Below are 18905 nucleotides of genomic sequence, written 5' to 3'. Positions count from 1 at the left end.
AATCCTGATAATTCCAGAAGTTTGGGGAAAATATTCGTCTTTCTTTCAACATAATCCTGATGTTAAGGGCTTGACCTTGCCGGGGGAAAAGGAACCACAGAGGTCAGAAGGCAAGAAGAATGGGAGGCATATCTATTCCTGAAGCACAGACCTGCCAAACCCAGTGGTGTGGAAAAGACGAGTCATTATTTTACCAGTGGCCGTAATGCACGTGTTCAGAGGTTTAGAATTTAACCACTTTCGATACCACATTTAGACCATCAAACTGGATGTATCCAGAGGTAGGGACTGAGCTCTTTTTAAAGTTCTATAGGTTGGATAGTCATTTAGATGAAAACGTGATTGGCATTGTGATTGTGGAGTATTATGGGAATCTTAGGATCGGAAAACATTTTGTTTTGTTTTGGAAAACATTTTTTACCCCGTAATCCAGGGTCCACTTTATGGAGGGCTGTCTTCTGAGGCAACTCATATCTGAGGGCATTCCGGTCCCCTTGGATGTCAACATATTTTTTCGATAAAAACTGATCAACAACCAAATTTATTCAATTTTGGATTCTTCTGACCCTGGTCTATCTCAATAATTTACCATTTTTGGCAGTGTCAGAGCTTCCTGACATTTACAATTAACTCACAAATTAACTTAGAAATGATAGTAAGCTCTCAGCTAAATGATATAGTGGCCACTGGGGACCAGACCAATTTTCTAGAATAAGGTTAGGGCTAAGTTGCTCTGTAACAACGCTAAGGTTGGTTGTGTAGAAGTAGCTATTCAAGTGTGAGCAGGAATCTATGTGTGAGGGGGAGATGTTATCTGCCTCTCACTCTGCTGGTTACTAAGCCCTCTGATATTTCTTCATCTATATAACAGGGATAACCGGTTTCTAAAACATTGTGGAATTCAAGGCTCCATAATGGAATCAAGAAGTCATGAACGGCTCCCTTGGAAGGAAGCTTGGAGGACACTGGTCCAACTTCCCACTGAAGCCAGAGGTCTGGAAATGGGCAGACGGTCAGGCAGACACCGATTCAGCATTTTCAAGAGTTGTAAATTCAAGGCAGGTAATGTAAATATGTGAAGGTCTGGGTGAAGGTTGCCAGTTAGCCCTGGCCAGCCACCTAAGAGATGGGAGGGATAGGGTTCCCTTTCCCCCAGGCTACCACTATTGGGAGCTTTTTTTTAGAAAGTTTTGTTCCTTCTGTGGGAACCAGAACGGTGTCCCTGGAGCATCTTTCTACAGAGTTGGAGTCTGTCCTCAGAAGCAATAGAGTTGAAACACCTCATCCCTACATCATATGGCAGACTTTCAAAACCTTGAAGGTAACTTTCATTCTCCCCCACCCCTTCAAGCCACTGCTTTCGTTTTATTGGCTAAGTTCCCCAGTGCCCCATATGACACGGACGCAGAAGTTTTGTCTTCCTGAGTTGGCCTTAGTTTGCCAGAGTCTCTTAAGAAGAATCCAGAAAAAAATAAAATATTCAGAAGTCTCGTGACCAGTGCTATCTATCAGGTCACGTGACTTTAATCAGAGCCCTGGTCAGGGAGGAGCCCCCATACTGTGGAGTCAGACTTCAGTCATCTACGGCTTGTACGGGGGATTTATTGCATTTAAGAACGTCTCATGTTTATCCCCATTAAACTGCATTTTGTTTTGGCTTTTGGTGGCTTTTAGAGTCTATCTCTCTCATCTTTTGTTCCTTTACAAATTGCATTAGCATGTCTCTTACAGTTTTGCCCAATCATTGATCTGAATATGGCAGAAGCCAGGATTTCTGGGGTTTCTAGGCTCTTTGATGTCACTAGTAGTTATGCTGAAAATAGTTAAAGCTTTATTTCTTTAATTAGCTCCTAAGCAACCATTAATAGTAAGGTCGCTGGGAACTAGATTTGCCTGGATTTAAATCCTGGGTCTGCTGACATAGCAGGTGTGTGGCCTTGGGCCTGCTGATTCAGTACCTCAGTTTCCTCATCTGTAAAATGGGGGATAATAATATAACTATACCTATGGTTGTTTTGATGATTAAATGAGTTAATATATGTAAAGCACTTAGACGAGTGACAGATACATAGCATACACTATTTATTATACAATGAAAATAAATCAAGACAGGGTCCCTAAGGACAAGGACAGTCTCTCGTTTGTATCTGTGTCTCCAGAGACTAGCACTGTGCCTGGAATATATTTAGGGCTAGTAAATTGAGTATATGGATGAGTGAGTTTCCATAGTGTTCTAGACACTAGATGCAGACAGATAATATAATCAATGCTATGATTTCCAATGCTAACAGATTTTCAATACTATTATAAAAAAGAAGTTGTCCACATTCAATCTCAGGCCATCATCGGGGTGGTTATTTTGCCCCCAATTTTTCTAGGAACGATCATCATTGTCACCAGTGTCTTTATTGATGCTAATCTGTTATGTCTCAGTTTAGCTTGGAAGACCACAAAAATCACACTACGAAGTTTAGTCTCAGCTCAGAAAAAGAGCAAGGATACAGCTTAGTTAGCCTGCCCCAATCTGAGAGGTGACACTGTCTATTTTTAGCATGAAAAGTCTCTTAACCCAAGAATGCTAGCGTTCCTTAGTCAGATCTTCATGTTTAAACTTTTGTAGATTCCCCAGCCATCGTCAGACTCATTCAAAAAGACATGATAAACAATTTAAACGTTTTAAACATCATCCACAGCGTGGAAGTTTCCACATCTGTGTACCTTTCCATTAACACCCCAAATGAAGCGCTGACATCAGGGTAGGTCTTGATTTAAGTGCATAGCAACATAATGCCTCCCTTGGTTCAGTTTCTGTATGTGAAATCTTTCAGAGATATCTTTTACATGGAATTCCCTTTGAACTTCCGTCCAGGCTAATTCAAACACGTTCCGTATTTTCCTCCTTCTATTAATACAGTGGAGCTCAAGGAAGAAAATTCAACTGTGTTTCCTCCTTTGTATATGTTCGATAGGTACCCCTGCAGCAATTACCTACTAGAAGCGGAGGAAGAGGCGGTCTGTGAGCGCAGTGGCCACCGGTAGGTAATAGGATCCGTGGTTGTTGTGGGTGTAAAGTGCTAACACTTTTTTTCTGTACGCGAGCCTCCCACTGTTGTGGCCTCTCCCGTTGCGGAGCACAGTCTCCGGACGCGCAGGCTCAGCGGCCATGGCTCACGGGCCCAGGCGCTCCGCTGCATGTGGGATCTTCCGGGACCGGGGCACGTGTCCCCCGCGTCGGCAGGCGGACTCTCAACCACTGCGCCACCAGGGCAGCCCTGCTAACACTTTTGACAGCCACCATCCTAAAGGGGTGTAGCAAGTCATTGGAAATTTGTACACAGACTGCCCCATCCATTACGCATCACCCGTATCATACCCATAATCTACCAAGGCAGAGATGCTATTACACTCAGCGGGCCAAGGGCTGCCCGAGTTTATATACACACAACTCCCACTGACTCTGTGCTACCGATGTACTTCAGTGCGAGTTGTCAGCAGCATAAATTTAGCTCAGTACAGTCACAACCACAGCAGGCGCAGCCAGAGATGTGGCTGTGTGTTAAAAAGGCTGAGGAAGAACAAAAAAGCTGTCCGTTTTCACAAGAAATCTTACCCCTAGAGCATGAAGAACTGTAGCCTGCCACCTGCCACACCACCCTCATCCCACAGCCTGCGGATCCCAGCCTGGGACTTGGAAGCAGCCGAAACAGAGAGATCAGGAAAAAAAAAAAAAAAAAAAAAGGCCTATTACAGGGCATAAAACTGTGCTCTGCATCCAACCTGATTATGTGAGGGAAAAATTCCCCATACATAGATGATCCTCAGAACATTTATTTATCAAAATTTCGAGGAACATCTTGGAACCAGTGACCCTCTTTAAATAGAGAATATTTAAAATAGGTACAACAAAGGTACATAGATGCCCACCTCTTGAAAGCCACTAGTCTGAGTCAGACGGTGTCATGGGTGTTATATTTTATTTTTAGTCCTTTCATAACGTTTTTGCCATGTTATCTAATGTAATTCTTTGGGAGGTCTTTCTTGGCTTTTCAGACAACCCCAAGTCATACCTTATAAGTGATCAGGTGTCATTGACCTCAAGCCCAGCCTGCAATAAACTCCAGGGTTTAATCTGTATTCTGAGCCCTTGCCACTGCAGACAATGAAGTCTATTCATAATAAGTGAAAGTGCCATAGTTTGGCGAGCAGGGCCTGGGTGCCAATCCATGCTTCATATCACCCTAATTGTGTGTCTTAGACATGTTGCTTAACATCTCTAAGCCCCAATTTTCTCATCTGTATCCTGAGGTTAACAAGTTCTTCTTCACTGTGATGCTGTGCAGACAATACCAGAAAAGATGTGTGAAACACTTAGCACAACATAAAAGCTCCATCGAATGGATGGATGCACATGTCATACTGTATGGTACATAGTAGGCACTCAAGAAAAGCTTCCTCCTCCTTCTTTTTCCTCTCTTCTTACCCAAGACAGCCTAACAAGTTACTGCTCATGCAAACCTAGGTCTATTAAGAAAAATATGGCGTTTAAAGAAAATAAATATTATCCCATGTGTGACAAATGGCCACACATGTGACAGAGCACATTTAAAGCTATTCTCATCCTTTGATAGTTGTTACAGAACAGATAAGAATAATCCATTCAAAAGGAAAATCAAACACTAAAGAGTAAGCAAGGAACCAAATTAGACATTTAGTCAAGTCTGATTAATGGCTACTTCCAATGGTGATTTGAACTGAGTTCAGGATCCCTGCCTGTCTGACTGTTAATGTACAGTGGTGAGGGGTGACCATATTAAGAAGTGGAATGCATAGTTCATTCAAAGTTCACATAGATTGTCTTAGTTTGTGAAAGACCAAACTCAGGTGCAATTCTGGTAATGCAACAAAACTAGTATGTTTCATGATAATAAGTTTAGGTATAGAAAACTATCTTTCTTCTGGATAAATTTAGCTTCCTTGCCATTTCTTCATTTTTTTTTTCAGTTTTTTCAATATGAGGACCCTAGTTTATAGTAGAATTAATCATGTTAATCATGTGTTAAAAAATTATATCACTCTAAAAGACTTCCAGTCATTCTAAAAAGGGTAGTCTAGGTCACATTTAAAAAAGAAGGCGTTCTTGAACAGGAAAAAGTGCAATAGGTAAATTTGAAAAGTATGAGTAATTAAGTAAAGATTCAAACATTTCTTTTTATATGTTTTCTGATATAAATATGTTGCTCTATCATTGTTAAGTAACTCCCATTGGCACATTTAACTCTGAACGCTCTGATGGGAGATGCGATATTATGTTTATTAGAAGAAAATAGCAACTGAAGTTTAATAAATTTGGAAAGAGTACATGCAAATTTGTGTGTGTGTAGGAATTGACTTTTTTCAGTTGACAAAGGAATCTTGTCTGGTTTGAAATTGCAGTTAGAAAATGTTGAAAGTAAAAACAAAAATTGAATTTGTACCAAATTCAGGGGCTTTGAAGAGCTGATGTGTAAAAATTTGGTAGTGGTGATGACCATGCAGCCACTTCTATTTGTGTAATAAAATCAGAAAAAATACAACAAGATTTACTCTAAATATAAGCTAAGGTCATAAATCAAGCTCTAAAAAAGAAAATAAAATGGGTGTACATACATCCAAATATACATGATAAATTCTTTAAATTCTTTTTGTCTCATCAAAGATAATAGAAAAAATAATAATAAAATTAAGCTGACTTCTGCCTTCCAGCTCTCTTCCTCTTGTGTAGAGTTGATCGTAGTAGTGGCCTCTTAAATCTGGCTAATTCTGTGGTCAGTGAATATTGTTTAACAAAAATTCTTTTTCAGAAACAAGGTCCTTCCCCTGCTCATCCACATTTGCCTCAATTTGACTTATCCCCCCACCTCCCAGGCATGTCAGATCAGAGAATCATATCAACCCACGTCAAATCGATTTAGGACACGAAATCTTTCCTCACAAATGAAATTCCCTATGAAAACTTAACAGGACCAACAAATACATCAGAAAAGTGTTACGGTAAAAGTGCCAGAAGTCGAGCTAAAATGAAGGCCAAATCTTTGAGATCAGGGAGAAGGGGAAAAGGGTCAGACAGAAAGAGATGTGAAAGGAAAAGCAGGGCAGGAGGAGAGACAAGAAGGAGAGAAGGGACCCAAATTAGAACAAGAGGCGATGTTTATTAATAACCTTGCTGACCCACGGGCCCCTGACCCAAAATACATTAAGTATTGTTGGGACACTGCTCTGTCAGTCACAGGAGGAGCATGTAAAATGGTGTTGGAAGCTGCAAACTTTCCGAGAACTGACAAAAAAGAGCAAAAAAAAGCCAGGATAAGGTAAAGGCATAGACTCACGGGGTTGAGAAGTTCCCTTTATACTCCTGCAGCATTCTCTCTGGACAGCCTACCTCACAGTTCCACGCTTCCAGCCAGCTAGGATTTAAAACACACATGAAACAATGTTTTTCTTGATTGCAAAAATAATACACGTTCATCGCAGAACATTTGGAAATTATGGAAAAGCACAAAGAAGTCAATACAAATTGCTAGTCCCACCGCTTGTATATAATCATTGTCAACGTGTTGATATGTATTTTCTCATCTTTTTCCTCTCCTTTTTTACACGCATATATTTGTATGTTGGAAAAGTAAGACTGACGCCTTGCTGTCATCCACTATTTTGGAATCCGGTTTTCCCATCTGACAAGTCCTTATATATATTTGCTCATGTTGTTAAAACTATTATAAAACATGATTTTTATGTTGGCATCATATTTCCTTATTTGAAGGTATCATAATTCATTTGACCTCTAGTTAGATATTCATGTAACTTTTTGCCTTTTTAAAATGTTTGTGTGCATCTCTGTTCCCTCTGGAAATTACTGTGAGTGAAATTCCTGGGTCAAAGTCTTTTTGGGGCTAAAATTTGCAGAGTTGCCCTCCAAAGTATTTATGCCAGTTTATATTCCCACCTGCAGTGAGTGAGAATACAGAATTCACAAACCATCATTAATTCTTTCCAAACTAAGAAACTTAGAACCTACTGTGATTCGTATTTTCTTGATTGTGATTCTAGCTTCTTCATGTTTCTTGGCTGTCTTGTGTGTATGTTATTTGTCTGTTATTCTAATTTCTATTTATTTAAAATTGTAGAAGTTCTATTCAATTTTTCAATTGTGTTAGTTCTTTGCATATAAAGTTGTAAAAGTTCTTTGCCTATTAAATTTGTTAACCCTTTCACTATTGCCCATTGCAAGCATTTCTTCATTTTGTCACTTAAGTTTTAATTGTGAATGGATTTTTAATGTATATGTTTATGAATTTAAATACATAATTATTTTCATTTAGTCTTTCTTCCTCTACTTTTATGTTCAGAAAGGCACATCCCAGGGTCAGAGAAATGTTAACCTATATTTTCCACTAGTGCTTTTGTGGCTCTTTTTAAAGGATTTAAATCTGTCACATATTTGGTCTGTGTGGTAAGAATCTATTTCCTCCTGATCTAAATGTTGTATGCTATTGGGCTTATTTCTGTATTTTAAAATTTTATTCATTATCTTTCTGTCTTCATCACTTTTTTTTGCCAAAACCCTCCATTTTTATTATCACAATTTAAGAATATGCTTTCATATCCAGTAATGCAAAGTTTTTTTTTTTTTTCTCATTACAATTAGTTTTCTGGGTTATGCCTCCTTATTTGTTATCCCATAAGAACTCATCAAGTTCAAAATGTAAGAAAAGACAATTGATACATTACTGTGTGAGGATTTGAGGTCTTTAATACTGAGTTTTCTCATTTAGAAGTAAAGCATGCCTTCTAATTTATTTTTTCACGTGAACTATTAAATTTGTAGTTTCTTCATGTATTTTTCAATGTGCATGGTGTCAAATTTATTCATTGCTATTGTGAATACAGTTTCCCTATTAAATCTTATAACTGTTTTCTGAGGAAAGTGATTTTTATTTTGTAGTTTTGCTTTTTTATTTTGTATTTTCCCACTTTACTGGTTTCTTATTCAAAGAGTTTGCCAGTGGATTCTTTTGAGCCATCTAATTAAATCTTATCATCTGTAGAAAATGATACTTTTGTCCCTTTCCTTCAAATTATATAATTTCTTCATTTTTTCCCTGTCTTATTACCAAAGAGTAAACTTCCACATTATTTAAAATATTCTTTATTCGGAATGACTCCAGTATTTTACTACCACGTGTGGTGGCCTGAAAACAACGTAGTTTTGCAGGACTGCAGCTTTTAGAATGTGTTCAAAGCTTCAAATTTCAATCTCCCTTCCTGAACCTCTGTTTACTGGTTCCCTTGTATACCTCCCAGCCCCTCTCTGCCCAGTATTGAACAAGTCATCCCCTTTTAATACACGAGTGGTCTATCTCCATACAGACAACCCCATCTCTTACCTACCGACGCTTCTTTTCTAGTTGAAACACCCACATTTCGCTGTGGTAAAGCTCACCTTCAATTCTGAGACCAACACATTTAAACCACTATTGTTTTACTTAGTGTATCCCACGAAACCACCGGGTTATTTTCTGCCAAATTAAAAGTTAGAGTCTTGTGTAAGATTTTTTTTTTTAAGTTTGCATTTTAAGAAAATGCTAAACTATTTTTCTCACATAGAAATTATCATTTCATTTGAATTTGCTGACTTTTTGCCAGTGAAAAGTAAAAATAACCTGGGATTTTGCATATGCCATGCAAAAAAGGATTGGCTCCATGGGTTCAGCTGGTTAGAACAATATGTGAAGACAGAGTGAGGAAAAGAGTAACAGCAACAGTTAGGGATCCTGCCGGGGTTACCTATGGGAAGGAAGAAGGGTGAGTGTCTACAAGGTGGGAAATGGAACTAGTCTCTGGATCACACTGACCCTTCATTTCTTCAACTCTGATTGTGGATCATTACCTGCCTTGCAAGCAAAATACAGGAATGAGAGACAACATGTGTAAGGCATATTGGAGGACACTTGGCAACTAGCAGGCACTCACAAAGATGAACTGTTAGCTTCCGGCTAGGTTTGCAGGTAGGGATATGGGCCATGTTATAGGTAACAAAATGGAAAGAAGAGACCCTTCTCTACTATAAATTTCTACATAGAGTTAACCCCGAGCACGCTCAAGGATTTTAGGATTTAGCCAACAGGCAGTGCTGTACCTGGGGCGGGTGCGTGTGTGTGTGTGTGCAGTTCTAAACTACACATCTCCATGAACACCTCCCAAGGAGATAGAAACTCTTACTCCTCTGTGTGGCGTGGCCTTTGCTGTGAATGCCAAGTATCATTGGAACCGACTTTTCGTCCTACCGTGACGGACCATGAGCTCCAAATGTTTAGATTTCCTCTTCTGCTGAAGGAGACCGGAAGGGCTCCTCATTTTGATATTACAGTAAATAGTCCTTGTGGCCATGTGCCTGGCATTTAAGAACTTCCTTGTCAGCACGTCTTCATTTTTCCAATTTGTTAGCCTGGATAACACGCTTATTAGTATCAAACTTAAGTCTTACCAAGGCAGAGTGAAAATTTCCTTCTATCTTTCCCAAAGTGAAGCTAGAGATCTAATTTTTTTTTTTTTAACGTGGTGGGAGGTTTCTGTATTATTATTGTTTAAAATCAATTTCCTTTACTCCATATTCTTTTCCTGTTGTTTATTTTATCTGTCCTTCTCTCCCAGAGGGGCAGCATTAAAGCCCCCATTTGGTTTTTATTAGTGTAATCTGTTAATAGCTGTTCTATAATGCTTTACTTATTGTGTTAATTTTCTGTACTTATGTCCAGAGGCAGCTTCCTGGAAGACCATATTAAAAAAAATAGAAGATCTAACTTACTTCTTTAATGGGTCCAGCAGCCATTTATAGTTTCAGCTAAGATTACTGAATACTATTGATTTACAAGGTCATTGAAAATATATATAAACTGCAGCTACTATTTTAAATATATCTATGGGAAGCCTAAAAAGCCCATTAGTCTGGCAAAGGTACAAACACTAACCCCAGGGTCTCAGTGGACATTGGCTTATCACTCCACTTCTCTGGGTTTGTCTTGAATATGTCAGAGCTATGGGTACGTGCTGTTCTGTGTACTGTCCAGTTTTCACGTTTAAGCCCAGAGCTTGGCAGAACCCAAGAGCCCCTAGCTGGGAATGGAGGCTCTATTCATGAGCTGCCCCTCTTTACTGAGATGTCCCCAATCTCTGCCCCTTGGGACCCATGTGTACTGTGCCAGTCACTGCATGCTAAACTCTGGGTCCCAGGAACCATTGTCCAATTGTTGGGGATTTTGATGGAATGTACCTTACATGAACTCTAGTATTCATGGGACTAGTTCTCAAATTAAAAAGGAGCTTCAAAGCAGAGCACTTGACAAACTAACTTACCTGAAGGATAACAAAGGAGATATCTGGGATCCATGTGGTAGGTTGGGCCCCCAAGTTAGGTTGCATTCGGAATTAGATGGATGCACGGAAGTGAAGAGAACATGGCTCAGTGATCAGCATCATGGGTTCTAGACCTGCCTCTGGTGTGAATTAGCTCTTAAGGTTTTTAGGGGCCTCAGTTTCCTCCTCTGTAAAACAAAAGTTGGGAAGAAAGTTCTAAGGTTCCTCCTTTTACAATCTAGGCAGCGTTCAGTCAATGATCCCTCTGTGCATCAATTCAGGGGGGACAAATCATCAGCAGGTGATTGAATCAGGATTAGGCTGCTTCCCATTCATTGTTGAGTCTCTGGCGATGGGCAGGCTCTTGGCGCAAAACAGGAGCCCATTTGTGCTTTTATCATACATTAGTTTTTATTGTGAAGCCTAAGTAAAATTCTGTTTGAGACGAGGTTTGTACAGTACCATGGCTGTGAGTGGCAGTGGGGAGAGCGCTAGACGGAAGTCACTGTGGCCAGCTGTGTGACCCCAGGCAAGTCACCTCCCTTCTCTCAGTCTCTTCTCCTTCATCTGTCAAATACTGGGTTTGGCAATGAATCAGCACAGTAGCTTCAACTGAGAAAGTCAGTGACCTTGTAAGAATTGCCTGCTGTGTTAAGCAAATGAGAAGCGTCAAATGTCCCCCAACATCCAGTACCCACAGCAGTCAGAGCATGTTACCCATGATTCAATGCCCCCTGAGAAGCCATACATGAGCTTGCTATGGGGATGGGCTGGGAAAAAGAGGATGGGGAGGGGATCTATATGCAAAGGGTTGACTGGGAATTATACGCAAAGAAGGAAATGAGACCACCTGTAATTGCCTGTTTTTGAGCTGCAGACTGTATCAAATGCTGTTTTTAAATTGGTGCAATGCCTGGCTCTTAGCACTGCACCCCACCTGTTTTGTCTGTTTCTATACCATGCAAGTGATGGTGATGTTTGAGGACTTTCCTTTCAGGTCGTGCCATCAAAGAGGGCAATGAAAAGCGACCCAGCAAAGTCAAGGCATATTTAAAAGAAAGAGGGAAAAAGCCCATATACATTTCAATGGAAGTACTTTAAGGCACTTCAAGTAGGAGTCTGAGAAATAATTACAGAGTTTAAGAAGAAAGAATCTTAACTTTGATCTGATTTTCTTCTGTAAAGCAATTAGGTGCATCATTTTTCAAGTGCTAAACTGAAAATTCTAATGGCTGGACCCAAACGCTTTCATTTGTGCCTTGGGACTTCTATAATTCCCCCCCAAAACTTAAAAAAGTTATTAAGGTGATTTTCCAGAGGGATTAATACATAAAGCATTTGCTGATCAGCTCTCATAAAAACTACAGCAGCATAGAATAACTAGATTCAAATCATGCAAGAGTCTAGTTAATAGCACCAAACTAAGAAATCTGTAAAGTTGATTTGATGGAGATAAACTGTCAAGGTACAAATGGAATTTTCCCTTCCAATTGCTGTTGGGGGTTTTAATGGGACTGTGCGTGACGTGGACTTTAATATTCATGGGAGTAGTCCTGAAATTAAAAGAGAGCTTCAAAGCAGAACATAGGGACAAACTAACTTACCTGAAGGATAACAAAGGAGCTATGTACAAAAAGGAATGTGATAGACTGAGCCCCAATGTTAGGTTGCTTTTCCTCTTAAGATTTTAAACCCCAAGTCCTTCATGGTTCATATACATAAAAGCTAGACTGTCAATTCCTTGATGGCAGATACTAGGTGCTACTTTCTTTTTGCTTTCCCAGTGCCCCGCATGTAGTTCTTAGCACATAATATATTTCCATTAAATGTTTGTGAAATAGTGGAATAAAAATACTTTGTTAATTTAAAAAATGTGTGGCATATCTTCTCCCCAGTAACTAGATGGATTGACCACTTGTGCACCAACTAGGAAGTAGAGCAGAGGTGGCCTACAGGCTAAATTTGGCCAGTGCTTTTCTAACCTTTAGAAACTGAGAAACTTCAACTTCACACAACAGTATGGATTTCTGGATTCTTTTGAAAAATCTAAAGATGTGGGACCGTTTGGGCCACAGCTGGTGACAATTAGCTGGGGCCCAGGAGCAGCTGCCCCCATTATACAGTGTCCCTTCCAAGTTGCCACTATTCCCTAGCATATGACTCCAGGCCAATTTCACTGTTTTATTTACCAGCCTGGTCCACAGGACAGGCTCTCAGATCAGGAGAGAATATCTGGTCTGCATTATATCAGTGCTAATTTTGAATTGAGTTAAAGATCTGAGTGCGAGCTTAACTGTTTTCTCCAGGTCCATGAAAAGAGAAGGCAAGATTCTAAGTACTAGGCTTCGAGGGGTCATCTTTAGTATGTACATTCCTATGACTCCTCTGTGCTCCAGGGAGAATAGAGCAGGCTTGGAGCTTGGAATAATCCAAATGATATTGAGTAGGAGCCCATCAGGGACTTGTTCAAGTTTGTCAGAGCATATTAAAATACCATACCCTCACATCATCAAAAAGGGTACAGCAGTCCATCTGTCTATACCTTTCTTTCTCATGTTACATTTGTACAGGAATTTTTCAAAATTAAGTCACCTACCATATTCTCTTATAGTGAATCAAAATGGGGAAAGAATGGAGAGCAAGCCAGAATAATGCACATTGGTGAAAGTCCAATAATTGAAATAATTATTGCTTAAGATACCATTGCTTTAATCAGCCCATCATAAATCAATGCTTTTCACAAATGAAGGTTTAAAATAAAGTGCTGTTAAATAAATCGGGCCTCTTAAAAGGCATGATGCAATCGGGAAGCTCTGGAAAATGGCTAAAAAAGTGGTTTCTGAATGGATCCACTGGTTCTAGCGTTTTATCTTCCACTTAATTAAAAAAATATATATATTACCTGGTCCTTTCTTAGAAATTACATATTGGAGGTCTATAATGGCCAAGTCTTTAACCCATTAAAAAAATTTACTCCCAGGAACAGTTCATATTTGACGTTTAATTGCTTTTTCTTGTTAGAAAGGAAAATCTGTTTCTTTCCTTCCTTTCTTGATTGACTTTTCAAAACTCACCTTGTGAGCTATAAAAACGGAGAGGTGTAATTGATTTTCAAAAACTCAAGTGCACGCACACATATTCACATATGCGTGTGTGTGCGCTCATGTGTGTAGACATAAAAATCTCCCCGGGGACTTCCCTGGTGGCGCAGTGGTTGAGAGTCCGCCTGCCGATGCAGGGGACACGGGTTCGTGCCCCGGTCCGGGAAGATCCCACATGCCGCGGAGCGGCTGGGCCCGTGAGCCATGGCCGCTGCCTGTGCGTCTGGAGCCTGTGCTCCGCAACGGGAGAGGCCACAACAGTGAATCTCCGCTGTACTGGGAACTGGCGCTTTCCTCACATAACTCTGCAAGGCAGGTGTTACTATCTCCATTTAACAGAGTAGCAGCAAAGGCCCAGAGAGGTTCATTGCTTGATTAGGGTCACACAGGTAATAGCGATAGGAGGCTGAGTCTTTATCCCTTCTACCCTGTTGCCTGCTTTTAGGTGTGCTTCACACCCACGTGTGCAGACATCCATGGAGCCAGGATAAAATGTCATGCCAATGGTCTCCATCTTTGGAGTCACTAATCATTTTAGCCTATTTAACCAACACCAGATTCTGGAATTTAATAAATAATGCTACACCATCCATAAATGTCGAAAGAGCCCAACTGTGATTTGCGCCTTATGTGAATACTGCATTGTAACTGAGCCAGGAGAAGCCGTTGAACTAGCCTTCTAAGTGACAGCATCTTAAAAGAGATTTCTCATCGGACAGTTTGGTGTGGAGGGTGGTCAGATGCTTTCTTATTAGAACAATGCCCACATAGATTTCAAATGAAATTCTGGGGCTCCTCAAGATTTGTTTAAAGAGAAAGAGGGGGTCAGCAGGACATTAATGTAGAAAGGGAAGAAAAAGCTTCTACTTGGTCACCTCGAGTTAGAAAATTTCCATTTCAACATTGTCAATCCCTCACCTCTCACGTGTATAAATTCACTACCAAAGGCCAAAGTATTCTCTTTCTTTTCTTTCCTTTTTTTTTTCTCTCTTGCCACAAAACCAGCTCTTATTTATGTCTCTTGCAAAGCGGCACAAACCAACTGTTCCTCCTCAGATTATCCCTTTCAGGGCTCAGGTGATATGCCTCCTTGGGTTATACCTTCCCTGTTTTGTGGTCTGATGTGTGCTGTGTCATTCTATAGTATTCCACTTTGCAAGAAAATATTTATGTATGAGTCTCATTAGGTCCCATTTCCTCTGGGAATGGTCCTGCGTGCAGTGTTTTCATGCCCGCGGCAGGCAGTGAATCGCTGGTCTTCATGGGACAACTGGACAGCTGACAGGAAACCAGGAAACTTCTCCTTCCCTTCTGTGACTTCGCTCAGCCAGAAAACTACAAGGTGTGTGACTGTAGGATGAAAAGTTCCTGAGAGGTTGAATATAACACTTTGAGAAAACACTTGGACGGAAACTTGCTGATGTTGAAGGAATGGAAATGTGTACCATTCAAAGAATGTTTTTTTCCTAGATCTGGAAACACAATGGCTTACGTATACAGAGTCTTTTCATTATTTTAATTTTTTTTCTTTTTATTACTGGTAAATAGGAATTCCCATTATTCACCAAAGAGCAGCGAAACTGACACTCTGTATAGCTGAGATGAGGGTACGTTGGCAAAACCCTTTTGGAAACTCATTTGACCATGTGTATCAAGAGCCATGAGATTTTTTTATAACCCATGACCAATTAATTTTTACTTCTAGGAATCCATTCTCAGTACCAAAAAGATTATGCTCGAAAATGTTCATCAAACTCTTGCTTATAATAGTTAGAACAGGAAATGGAAGTATAAAATATTTTCTTGATATTCATTGTTATGCAGCTGCTGTAATAATATTGAAATAGGATATGCACTCTTAATGATTACAAATACACAGGCAAAATATGCAGAATTATAATAATAGATAAAATTTATTCTCTGCTTAATATATAAAAGGCAATGTGTCAAATGCTTTATAGTCATGTCTCCTTTAATCTGCTCACCAGATTAAGCCAAATTTATTATATCTCCATTTTACAGATGAGGAAAGAGAGTCACAGGAATTGGTTTATCTAGAGTAACACTGCTAGGGTGAAATTTGAACCCCATCCTGGTTGATGACAGACCTTACACAACATGCAATTCCTCATGCTATGTGGTTAATTTTGAGTAAAAAAAACAATCATCAACCACAAAAGAAGAAAGAAAGAAAGAAAAAAGCACCCCAAACTAAAGGCAACCCAACACCAATAAACAAACATCTGACAAGCTCTATTCTTATGATAATCACATGAAAAAGTAAATAGGAAAGCTTAAACCAAGAGAAAACAGCCAAACTTGAAAAGACTCATCTTTCACCAGTTAATAAAATGACAGGTAGCTATCTGAAACAACACTTAAATGTTTAAGGTCTTTCCTCTGGATGGGAATTAGATCCTACATTTTTTTTTTTTTTAACATCTTTGTTGGAGTATAATTGCTTTACAATGGTGTGTTAGTTTCTGCTGTATAACAAAGTGAATCAGCTATTCCTATACATATATCCCCATATCCCCTTGACATGTCTGATCTTTTACTAAGAGAATCTAAATAATATTATTCTGCCAACTTAAAGAAGCAAATCTTAATGAGAGCAATTCTTGTATGCAGATGGAAAAGACTCTGTCCAGGGTGAATTGGGAATTTTCTGGTGGACTGGGTCCTAGACCAGTGGTTCTTAACTTACTTTGTGTGAGAACATATTTGAAAATACTAATGATAACTATGGTCTGTCTCTGTTTTTCTCTCTCCAGTCATTTCTCAGTATCCATCTGGGATTGCTTCCTGGACCTCCGAGGATACCAAAATCCACAGATGCTCAAGTCCCTTGTATAAATGATGTAGTACAATTGGCCTTCCCTAGTGGCAGGTTCCGAATCCACAGATTCATCCAACTGCGGATCAAATTTTGGTTGGGTGAACATTCAGATGTGGAATCCGCAGTTAACAAGAGCCCATCGTATTAATATTTATACAACATTTTATTGCATATCTATCTACTTTTATTCTACTTTGAAATCTTTTGGGTTCATTGATGGCTTGAGGACTTAAATTAAAATTCCCTTTTATGTTTTGGCTTTCATAGTGTTCTTTGTCCCACAATTTGGGGGGATATTCTTTCCTAAATCGTTCAAACACTGATACAGTTTCCTCAGAGTCTTATCTACACTTGGATAACTAAGGTTTGTAAAGTAAGTTAGTATAATGAATAATTTAGTTTTCATGTTTTCTTTAATATGTTCACATGTTATTATGGCCACTTGTATTCCGATGTGTGGCTAACAACTGCCTTTTTGGTTTTCCGTGTTAGGATGAAGAAAAAAAAGGAGGATATGCATCACTAAGAATCAAAGGAAGTGCCTGACTCTATAACAAAGGGAAAAGCTTCAAAATGTGAGTGGACTGCATTATGAACAGCTTTGCTTGCCACACCTGCAAAAATGTACTTTCATTAAACACATACTTGTTAAGTGCACATGCAGAAGGCATAGTGTTAGATGGACATGAAAGATGGATGGATGATGCCCTTATATAAGATTTTGCCAGGACTTTAGCATGCTGAGGTTTGGAATTGCACAGGTAGCCTCCTGGAACTATTGGCTATGCTGATAATAAGATTACAGCTAGAGTATGATTTCATTCTGTGAAATATTTTCATCATCAGGAAGAAGAAAATTATTTTTACCCCTTCTGCTGTTGAATAATTTTCAGGTACAAATCCCCCCAAATTTATGTGTCCTCTCTACCTTCTATTTAGGATTGTACAAAACGAAGACAGAAATAACCATGTTAAGAGGTCATCGATCTGACTTCTCCAGAAACTTCCCCTGGGCAGCGGTCTCTACCTCTGTTACAGAAGACTGCAAAAATACCAGCCATTGTGCATCTGGCCAATTATGCAATGTTCTATCACGGGGGGAAATTCCTTCCTCACTCCAGCTGGTGAGCAGTTATGCCCTGGAGCCCAGGACGGACATGCCTTGTAACTTTTTAACCTAGTTAGTGTAACTGCCAATATTATTCCTATTCATATAAATGTCTAATCCTTTCTTGAATCTTGCTAGACTATTTGCCTCAATAATATCCTGCGGCAGTGAATTCCACAGGTAGATTATATGCTGTTTTAAAAAGTATTTCCTTTTATTCATTTTAAATTTGTTACCTTTTAATGTCACAAGATGGCCCTTGTTCTTGCATTAAGTGGTACAGGGTACAGGCATTTCAAACTGAGCTTTAATTCTTCCAAGCACTCTCTCTGCCATTATTAAAACCTTATCTTCTTCCTATATTTTCTATTTTGGCACGTGTAATCTTGATTAAATGGGATGATTGATGGAAAGAGTTTCATACTGCTTTGGACATATAGTAGGCACTGGAAAAAGCTCTCTGTGATTTTCACTGTTGTTTATTGGAGACATTTATTGAGCATCTATTATGGGCAAGAACTGTTCAAAGCATTGGAGAGACAGCTTTGAATAAGAGAAGGTCCTTGCTCTGAAAGACCTGGTTTCCTAGAGAGAAGACAAGCAGTAAAATAGTGGATAAAGATAGGACTTACAGGGCTTCCCTGGTGGCGCAGTGGTTGAGAGTCTGCCTGCCGATGCAGGGGACACGGGTTCGTGCCCCGGTCTGGGAAGATCCCACATGCCGCGGAGCGGCTGGGCCCGTGAGCCATGACCACTGAGCCTGCGCATCCGGAGCCTGTGCTCCGCAACGGGAGAGGCCACAACAGTGAGAGGCCCGCATACCGCAAAAAAAAAAAAAAAAAAAAAAAAAAAAAAAAAAAGATAGGACTTACATTGTTTCAGGTGTCTTATGTATTATGGGAAAATTAGACAAGAGTCACTAGGAAAGGATGCCAGGGGCCACTTGAGGTGGCCTGGTCAACTGTCCCCCTGAAAAGGGGACAGCTGAGATTGACTATCAAGGAGTCGTCTGTGTGACATAGATGCAAGGAGAACCCTTCACCCATGAAAGGTGAACTCCAGCTCCTAGAACAATGCCCAGAGCTAGCTGAAACGCAATCGTTGCTGCGTGAATGAATGAATCAAGTTTAAGAAGGGAAATCTTAGTTACGGAAATCATCAGTATGTTACTCACAGACCCAGGAGGAACATTTCTTGACTCCCTGGGTTTGGTAACTCCAAAGACTCTTAGAGTAGAAGGAACAGGGGATTTACTTAGTTAGACTCAGCTTTCAAGACCTGCGCATGTCCCCAAATACCCAGCTGTATGACCTTGGGCAAGTCAGCGAATTTCTCTCATCCAAAGTGTTCTCATTCATAAAAATGGGAGTAAAACTTCCTTCCTTCATGGAGTTTGGAGGACTGGAGGTAAAGTTCAGTGGCAGCCCTTTAGAAACAGCCAAACAGTTGTGAACATGTTGCTCAT

The 18905-nt window shown here is 39.8% G+C and overlaps 2 long non-coding RNA genes across 2 annotated transcripts in view; both read left to right on the top strand.

The window, feature by feature from the left end:
- Window positions 1-9825, top strand: part of LOC125963422 (uncharacterized) — a 29946-nt gene extending 20121 nt beyond the window's left edge. The window contains exons 2-3 of the long non-coding RNA XR_007475385.1: window positions 872-1062; window positions 2970-9825. This is a non-coding gene — a long non-coding RNA (uncharacterized LOC125963422). The remainder of the gene's footprint in view (window positions 1-871; window positions 1063-2969) is intronic.
- A 470-nt stretch (window positions 9826-10295) lies between these two features.
- The window catches only part of LOC117202021 (uncharacterized), a 48130-nt gene continuing 39520 nt past the window's right edge, over window positions 10296-18905 (top strand). Inside the window, exons 1-2 of the long non-coding RNA XR_004484198.2 lie at window positions 10296-16907; window positions 17272-17456. This is a non-coding gene — a long non-coding RNA (uncharacterized LOC117202021). The remainder of the gene's footprint in view (window positions 16908-17271; window positions 17457-18905) is intronic.

Source organism: Orcinus orca, chromosome 2 (assembly GCF_937001465.1).
Source record: "Orcinus orca chromosome 2, mOrcOrc1.1, whole genome shotgun sequence".
In the NCBI taxonomy this organism is placed as follows: Eukaryota; Metazoa; Chordata; class Mammalia; order Artiodactyla; family Delphinidae; genus Orcinus; species Orcinus orca.
Note: the sequence above shows the minus strand (reverse complement) of the source record. Positions and strands in the feature narration are given on the sequence as shown.